Raw genomic sequence first — 8,922 nt, 5'->3', positions numbered from 1 at the left:
GCAGCCTATAATCCCAGCTGTTAATTGAGTTCAGTGGTGGCGATGTGAGGGAGGGAACAGCGACAGATATCGGCATGTGTGGCACTCTGGAAAAAGGGGATTTGCATGAATCTGAATGGAAGGGTTCCACGGTGCCCGAGATAAACAGTCTGGTTTCTTTTACTCTGTCATTGTTGCTTCACTTCCTGTTCCCTTGGCACCTCATGGCAGCTGCTGAGACAGAGGCCTTTACTCTTTTACCTGCCATGCGTGGTAGGATAGGAATGACATGGCTCTGTGCTGCTCTGCACTCAGCGAGACAGCCCAGAGCTCTCCTGCTTTGTACTAAACATTCAGGACCAGATCCTCTTCCTTGTGCAAAGTCCCTGTAAATGCACAGGCTGCTTGGGGGAAAGAATACCTCTTTCCTTGGCCGCAGTGGGCTAGTAGAGCCAGCAGCAGCTTCTTGAGAGACCAGAGGACTGCAATAGCCTTGACTGAGGCTCTGCACACCTGCAGGAATCTGGCTGCTGCAACTATCTGGCTGGTGGACAAGCATAGGAGCGTATGGATCCATGTGCCTCCTCCAGCTTGGCTCGTATCCAAAACACCTCCCCATGCTCTCATGGTTTAAGCCCCATGGAACACATTTTCACCGCAGATGGGAGTCGTGGACACCACTGCATGGACTCTCTGCATACTGCCTCCCTGCACAGCATAACCACACCAATTCTGCTATCTTTTATATCCTACGTGCTAGAGGGAATGGGCAGGTTGTGCCCCTCAGGTGGCGACATCACCAGTATCATGCAACTTCTGGATTCTTTAAACTTAGTGCTCCCACCCTAAGACCTGGCTACTAGATGTTTTGCTGTTAACTGCCTCTGTCTGAAATACCTCATGTACACTGCCTGAAATAAGGGGGGGGGGAATATACTCTGAGACATGAGTCAGGAAGGAAAAGCAAGATTCAAGAAAGAAGCAAAAAGAGGAGGAACACCAGACTAAGCAGCTCCTCAGCAGTTCGCTCTCAGATATTTGCACATGGATTCTTCAGAGTGTGGTGGATTTAACTTTAAACTATGGATTTAACTGAACAGCTACTGGAGCTCAGACAATCATTTGCGGTAGGTCATTTATCCAAATGGAGCTTCTCTCTCTGCAGGTTAGGATTTCCCTCTATGAACTCAGCAGTCCAGTTTACTCAAAGGAGAGGTGAGAGTGGCACTCTGTACCTCAAGGCAGCATCCTGGAACACCTGTATCCACTATTGTCACATAATTATGGTATGTTTTGTACAAAATACGCGTTGGGAGGTATAATTTTAAAAGGCTCAATCTGTTGACATTAATATCCTGCTGGATTGTATGTGCTAGCATTGTGTGTGAGGTTATGAAGTTTTGCTATGTGCATGTCACTGAGGGCTTGAAACTAACCCGGATTCTCTCAGTAATAGAGAGTGAACAGGGAAGAGCTCAGCGCTGAATTCCCGTCCCACAGTGGGGCACAGGAAATGTGGCGTACAGAAGACCCACTCCCCAGTGCTGATTGAGGCCCACCCCATGAATGGTGTGAGGCCAGTAGAGGCCCCCAGAGGGCTGGGAATGAGTCTCCTTGTCGATGCTTGGGAATGCAGCCCAAAGCGGGTAGTTAACTCCTTCTAAGGCTAAATACTGGCATGAGACCAAAAGTCAACAAGTACTGTACAGGAAAGTTGAAAAGAACTTTGAAGAGAGAGTTCAAGAAACTGGTAGAAGGTAAATGGGTGGGTTCCACTCAGTCTGCCTGCAGGATTCAACCCAGTGGGTTTGGTTGATTAGCCTAAGATAACAGATCCTCTTTGCACCCCTTCTGGGGGTTTTGGTGGGAACTGCTGCCTGGACAGCCCCAGTAGGTTGCATTTCCACCAAGGTGGTGCACCACAACCAGGCCTGGGCTGGCTGGGAAGGCCTGGCAGCAGGTGGCTCACTGCTTCAAAGCAGTGGATGTTACAGTCCCCAGGCCGCAGCTCTCACCACATCCTGGGGCGGAGGGAGATTACCACAGCCTCACTGTCCCCTGTGGCTCCCTTTGTGGGGGTGGTATGGAGACCTGAAGGGGGATGGCTTCCCCTGCAACTGTCAACCGGGGTAGACTGTCATCAGTGTTCCCTGGCCATGTCTCTTCTCTGGACTGGCAGGGCCATGCCAGGTGCCCAGGGCCTGCACCAATATCGGCCACCCACCCGACCCGTCTTGAAGCATGGACCCAGGAGTCTAACATGTGCACGAGTCAGAGGCGTGAATGAAAGTCCCATGGTGCAAAGAGAGGAGTGGCACTCACCTGCTGAGATGAGAGATCCTGAGGCCACTGATTCGTAGAGGGTGCTCCACCTCCCTGACTTGTCCGCCCTATCGTGGAGGTGGAGAACAAGTGTACATGCTAGGACCCTATGATGGGCGCTGTACTCACCACAGATGGTCACTCTGGGGAATAGCGCACCAGGTCGATGCCCCTTCCAGCGGTTACATTCTGCCTGTGGCCCCTCTCTCACTCCAGGAACTGCAGCATCCTCTTCATGACTCGGCCCTCTGGCCAGGTCATGTGTGGTGTCTCCTTCAGAGATGTGCATCGAAGTCCCTGCTCACCAGCAGTCTCAGGCATCCCTCACATTCACTGCCCTGGGCAACACCCCCTCAGTGACTGGCAGGGAAACCCAGGCCCTGCTCTCTACTCTGCGTTCCGGCTCAGGGACTCTCCGAACAGCAGCCATGGTGTGCTTCCCCGCTGCACCCTGCCACCTTTCCCTGAGCCTCTTCCTCACCTCCTGGCTCTCCCCACTCCTGTGGATTTGCCAGCCTCCGAACTCCTTCCACCCAAGGAGTAACCTTGGGCTAGTTGTCTCTATAGCCCCCTGTCCTCAACACACCTCCTTTCTTCCAGCGTGTTACTGCAGACTACCTCCCTGCAGCCCCTCCGCTTCTAATTTCCTGACTTTGTATAAACCCTGGCTGTTCCCAGGCAGGGGAGCTTCCCCCAGTTAGGGCTTTCCTTCCAGGCTTAATTCTCCCATATTGCAGCCTAATTAGCTGTTTGGGACAACTTGGCCCAATTCAGCTCTTACAGGGCCAGTGTGGGGAGTACACTCCATCACAGACCCAAAAAGATGGTGAACTATGCCTGAGCAGCATGAAGCCAGAGGAAACTCTCGTGGAGGTCTGTAGTAGTCCTGACGTACAAATCAGTCATCCAACCTGGGCATAGGGGGCGAAAGACTAACTGAACCATCTAGTAGCTGGTTCCCTCTGAAGTTTCCCTCGGGATAGCTGGCACTCATCCATATCTGCAGTTTTATCGGTAAAGTGAATGAATAGAGGTCTGGGGGCAGAAACAATCTCAACCTATGCTCAGACTTTAAATGGGTAAGAAGCCTGGCTCACTGGCATGAAGCCGGACATGAAATGGGAGTGCCTTGTGGGCCACTTCTGGTAAGTAGAACTGGCACTGCGGGGGGAACCGAATGCCGGGTTAAGGTGTTGGTTGATACAGAGAGCAGGATGGTGGGCATGGAAGTTCGACCCTGCTGAAGAATGTATAACAACTCCCCTAGCGCCAAAATCAACTAGCCCTGAAAACAGAAGGCACTGGAGCATTGGGCCTATACCCAGCCGTTGCTGGCAATGAGAGCTGTGGGGACTATGCTGCGACAAGTAGGCGAGCTGCTTCAGCGGGCCTTGAAGCTTAGGCCATGGGCCTGGGTGGAACTGCTGCAGGTGCAGATCTTGGTGGTAGTAGCAAATATTCAAAGGAGAACTTTGAAGGGTTCCATGTAAACAGCAGTTGAACATGGTCAGTCAGTCCTAAGAGATAGGTGAGTGCCTTTCTGAAGGGATGGGCGATGGTCTCTGTTGCCCTCAGCCAATAGAAAGGGAATCAGGTTCAGATCCCTGAATGCAGAGGGGCAGAGACGGTGGCCATGAGACATCCAGTGTGGTAACTCAACCAATCCTGGTGAAGCTTGTGGGAGACATAGGGAGAGTTCCCTTTTCTTTGTGACAGGCAGGGCACCTTGGAATGGGTTCACCCTGAGAGGGGGGCCGGAGCCTTGGAATGCATCATGTTTCTGATGGCATCACATGAGCTCTCACTGGGGGAGATGGTGTCAATCTCGTGCCGGGCCGTACCCATACTCACAGCAGGTCTCCAAAGTGAACAGCCTCTAGCATATTAGAACAACATAAGTAAGGGAAGTTGGCAAACTGGATTTGTAACTTTGGGATAAGGCTCGACTCTTAGGGTTGGGTCAGTCAGGCTGGGGCACAAAGCAGGGCTAGGTGTGAGCCACGGCTAGATGAGGCACCTGGCGGTGAGAGGGGCTAGATGTCCTGGGCGGGGAGAGGGGAAGTTGGCAACTCTGGATGTAAGCCGAGCCCTTCCTGTGGATTGCCCCAGTGGCAGTGGGCATCACACACCTCTCTCCTTCCATGGGGACAGGAGTGGAGGTGGCACTCTGCCTCAGCCAGCACCTTGCACTGACTTAGAACTGGTGTGGACTGGGGAATCCTACTGTTCAATTAAAACAAAGCGCTATGAAGGCCCGCTGTGGGTGTTGATGCTAGGTGATTTCTGTCCTGTGTGCTGCATGTCAGAGTGAAGAATCAACGAATCACAGGTAAACAGCAGGACCCTCCTAAGGGTTCTCCTTATGCTGAGTTAGATGCTTGAGGTTGTAAGAAGTGACTTCCAGGAGGCACGGGGGCTGTCTCCTCTTGTGGCTGGGATATTGGTGGTCCAGCTGGTTAAGCTGGCTGCACCTCCCTTCTTGAGGTCTGCAGATTCCTTCAGTTGAGTCCTGAGCTTCTTAGGGTAAGAATAAAATGTTCTCCACTGATTCTCTTAATGGGATCTAGTTACCAGGGCAGCACTATAGAGACCTCAGCCTCCCTGGGTTGCCCACCCAGGGACCGGTAACACTTTCTTTCGTGGAGGAGAACAAGCTGCCCTCTCCTGCAGAGTTGTGATAAGCATTAAACCCTGTAGTTGAGACCACACAAACCTGTGTGATAAGGCCATGAAAAGCTGCCCTATGACCATTGGGTTAAGAACACCGGGGGTTCTTGTCTACATTGTCTCTTTGTCCACTCTGGCATAGTCTGAAGCCTTGGGATTCGCTGCCTGAAGCACTAAGAACTGCCACTTAAAGTTGCTGGGATGGTGGACCCCACAAGAACAGAGCCCACTTTTCTGTACACTCCCCAAGACTGTCCAAAGTGAAGTCTGAGGTGATGATGAGGTGCTTGAACCGCTGTGTTCAGGGCTGTGGAGACTTGATGACATGACAGGGTGAGTGAAGTCTCTTCGACTGGCCCAATAGTGGCTCTCTGTGAACTGTTACTGAGGAGGACTCTGCAGCTACGATATCCTTGAGTGTGATGCCAGAACTGGAAGTTGGTTTATGAAGTCACTAGCTGAATCTGGAATAGAGGACTGGGCTGGGAGTCACCAGACCAGTGAATGCTTTGTGGTGGCTTAGGAAAGTTCTGAAAATACTGATTCCATGAGGTTATTTGCCTCATATGGTGTCCTACTTCTTTTCTCCGTCTCCCATTTTCTACAGAATCTCGTGATGATCACAACAGATCATGAGTGCTCACGTGGCTGTACAATATGGGAGATGGGCCACCTGGGGCGATGGGACCCAAAATAACCCCCAAAAATGGCCAAATGCCTCATCATCTAATTAGTGATGCACAAGAATGGATGACTGAGAGTCCCGCTGTCCCTACCTCCTCTCTAGTGAAACCAAAGCCTAGGGAAAGACAGTGGCAAAATCAGTGGGAAAAGAAGGCCATGTTGAGCTTGACTGTAGTTTGGCACTGTGAAGAGACATGAAAGGTGTAGAAAAAATGGGGAACCTCCAAGCTGCTGGTGAAGTATCCGTACTCTTACGGATTTTTCATTTGCCTGGAGCACTGCCAGAAGGAAGCTGACTTTTACCCGGAGTGCATCTCATGTTTGTGGGGAAGCTGGTGCTAAAGATTACCTGGTTCTTGATCAAGGTTTCATGCGTAGCAAAGCAGCTACCTTGCTACCACCTACTGAAAATCAGCCCTTGACCCAAGACTCTGTCTCTTTCCCCAACAGCTCTGCTCCAGGGCAAACCTTCAGTGGGATATCATAGGTGCCCTCAGCACAGGGTGGAGGTTGGTTCCCTCCTGGGGCAGACGGGCAGGGTGACCCTCTCCAGCCACCTCCTTTGCTCCCATCTGCGCCTGGAGGCCCACAGGGACTTGGGCCCAGGCAGGATGGCCCTCGCTGGCTGTCTCAGGAACCAGGCTCATTACACCCAATTGGTTGACCTGGTGGCCGTAATTCTTTCCAGCCAGGCTGTCTCTCAAAGTGAACCCCAGTGGGGATGCTGCTCCCTGCCACGAGAAGCCACAGAGGAAGGCTTAATAGTTGAGCCGCAGGAGAACATGGGAGGCTCAATAGTCGGCCCCTAAAGGGTAACTTGTGGCCCCTGAGTGACACTGCACTAGGGTTGCCGGGGGTCTGCTTTTACACCTGAAAAAAGAAAAGGAGGACTTGTGGCATCTTAGAGACTAAACTGGTTCGTCTCTAAGGTGCCACGAGTCCTCCTGTTCTTTTTGCGGATACAGACTAACATGGCTGCTCCTCTGAAACTTTTCCACCTGACAGGTTTCAGAGGAGCAGCCGTGTTAGTCTGTATCCGCAAAAAGAAAAGGAGGACTTCTGACACCTTAGAGACGAACCAATTTATTTGAGCATGAGCTTTCGTGAGCTACAGCTCACTTCATCGGGTGCTGTAGCTCACGAAAGCTCATGCTCAGAGAAATTGATTAATTTCTAAAATCTCTAAGGTGCCACAAGTCCTCCTTTTCTTTTTTCTACCTGAATGTCTGGTAGAAACCTGCAGTAACCAGCCGCTGCCACAGGGGGGCGGGAAGAGCAGCAGCTGCTGCTGGAGCCTGGAGGAGGAGCTCGGCTCAGCAGCTTCTGCTCTTCCCTCCCCTCCCAGCCTGATGGAAAGAACTGGTACCAGCACCATGGGGGGGGGGGAACCTGTCTCCCCCCCCCCAGTGCCCAGATTCCCCTGGCCCCTCGCTCCAGGGACTGACCCCCGCTGTGCCCCAATTCCCCACCCCAGCCCCTCGCTCCGGGTACCGAGCCCCGCTGCGCCCCGATTCCCCACCCCAGCCCCTCGCTCCGGGGACCGAGCCCCGCTGCGCCCCGATTCCCCACCCCAGCCCCTCGCTCCGGGGACCGAGCCCCGCTGCGCCCCGATTCCCCACCCCACCCCCTCGCTCCGGGGACCGAGCCCTGCTGCGCCCCGATTCCCCACCCCAGCCCCTCGCTCCGGGGACCGAGCCCTGCTGCGCCCCGATTCCCCACCCCAGCCCCTCGCTCCGGGGACCGAGCCCGCTGCGCCCCGATTCCCCACCCCAGCCCCTCGCTCCGGGGACCGAGCCCTGCTGCGCCCCGATTCCCCACCCCAGCCCCTCGCTCCGGGGACCGAGCCCTGCTGCGCCCCGATTCCCCACCCCAGCCCCTCGCTCCGGGGACCGACCCCTGCTGTGCCCCGATTCCCCACCCCAGCCCCTCGCTCCGGGGACTGACCCCTGCTGAGCTCCGATTCCCCACCCCAGCCCCTCGCTCCGGAGACTGACTCCTGCTGTGCCCTGATTCCCCACCCCAGCCCTTTGCTCCAGGGACTGACCCCTGCTGTGCTCTGATTCCCCACTCCAGCCCCTTGCTCCAGGGACTGACCCCTGCTGTGCCCCGATTGGGCAGGCGGACAGGCTCCATGGCAGCTCCTCCCAGCCCAGCTCTGCAGGGGGCAGGTGAGTCCCGGGGGATGGGGGAGCGAGCAACGGAGGGAGGAGACAGGTGGGTGGGGCCTCGGGGTGATATTACCTTTAATTGTGGAGCAGAGGGTCTTTCTAAACATCTTGGAAATGACAATTCTTGTCTCTTCTTCCTCCCAGGGATGTGGAAGTGGAGCCCAATAGAAGCAGCATGTGCAGGGGAGGAAGAAGAGGGAATTTCATAACTGGGCACATCTGCGGATTCCATTCTCCATGTGCGCATGGCCATCCTTAGCTTTTGTCCCTGCTCCTAGACCTCTGGAAAACCATTCTTCCTGAAAGCTACCTAGTTTTGAGAGCTGTGTATCGATCAACATCAGTTGCCTTTCCACATGTGGATAGGGGCTCCGAGCTCCTGAAGGAGCCCGGTGAGACCAGTATGTTTATTTATGTCTTGGTGAGGGATGGAACCTACTGTTTGAAGTCGCAGGGGGCTGGAGCAATAGTGAGGCTTAATATATAAGTCAGGTTCCAAGCAAACCCTTGACTGGGTGGACAGGAGTGTCAGACCAGGAAGTTTAGAGTCAGCAGTTTGGTTCCTTCTTGGAAGTTCTGATTCTTCTTCGAGTGATTGTTCATGTCCATTCCAAGCAGGTGTGTGTGCGCCGCGTGCATGCCAGCCGGAAGATTTTTCCACTAGCAGCGTCCGTAGGGCCGGCCTGGGCGCCCCGTGGAGTGGCGTCTTCATGGCGCCCAATATCGGGCCCTGCCAACCCCCACCCGCTCCGTTCCTTCTTACCGCCCATGACGGCAAGCTGGAACTTTGCTCGCTCTTACAGCAAGTGACTTAGCAGTGTCTTTGTTCTTAGTGTAAATAGTTATTCTCTATAGTTATACTTTTCATATAGATAGTGTTTTGTTAGATAGTTCATTTCCCCTTTGGGTCTCTGGGGTTTAAACTCTGTGAGTCCTGTGGAAAGTTTATGTCCAAGAGTGATCCTCACTTGTCTTGCCTGCGGTGTCTTGGTGAGACTCACCAAAAGGACAAGTGCCGCATTTGCAAGGGTTTCTGCCCAAGAACCCTTAAGGACAGAGAGCAGAGACTAAAACTCCTGCTCACAGAGACCGCAATCTGACC

At 53.7% G+C, this 8,922-nt stretch overlaps 1 pseudogene; it reads left to right on the top strand.

Annotated features, from left to right (window-relative positions):
* The first annotated feature begins 1,382 nt into the window (after positions 1 to 1,382).
* LOC144929516 (28S ribosomal RNA) lies at positions 1,383 to 4,183 on the top strand (annotated as a pseudogene).
* Positions 4,184 to 8,922: the final 4,739 nt, after the last annotated feature.

The sequence above is a fragment of the Lepidochelys kempii genome, chromosome 16 (assembly GCF_965140285.1).
Source record: "Lepidochelys kempii isolate rLepKem1 chromosome 16, rLepKem1.hap1, whole genome shotgun sequence".
Classification (NCBI taxonomy): Eukaryota; Metazoa; Chordata; order Testudines; family Cheloniidae; genus Lepidochelys; species Lepidochelys kempii.
The sequence above is the reverse complement of the archived record's forward strand: the minus strand, read 5'-3'. Positions and strand labels throughout refer to the sequence as shown.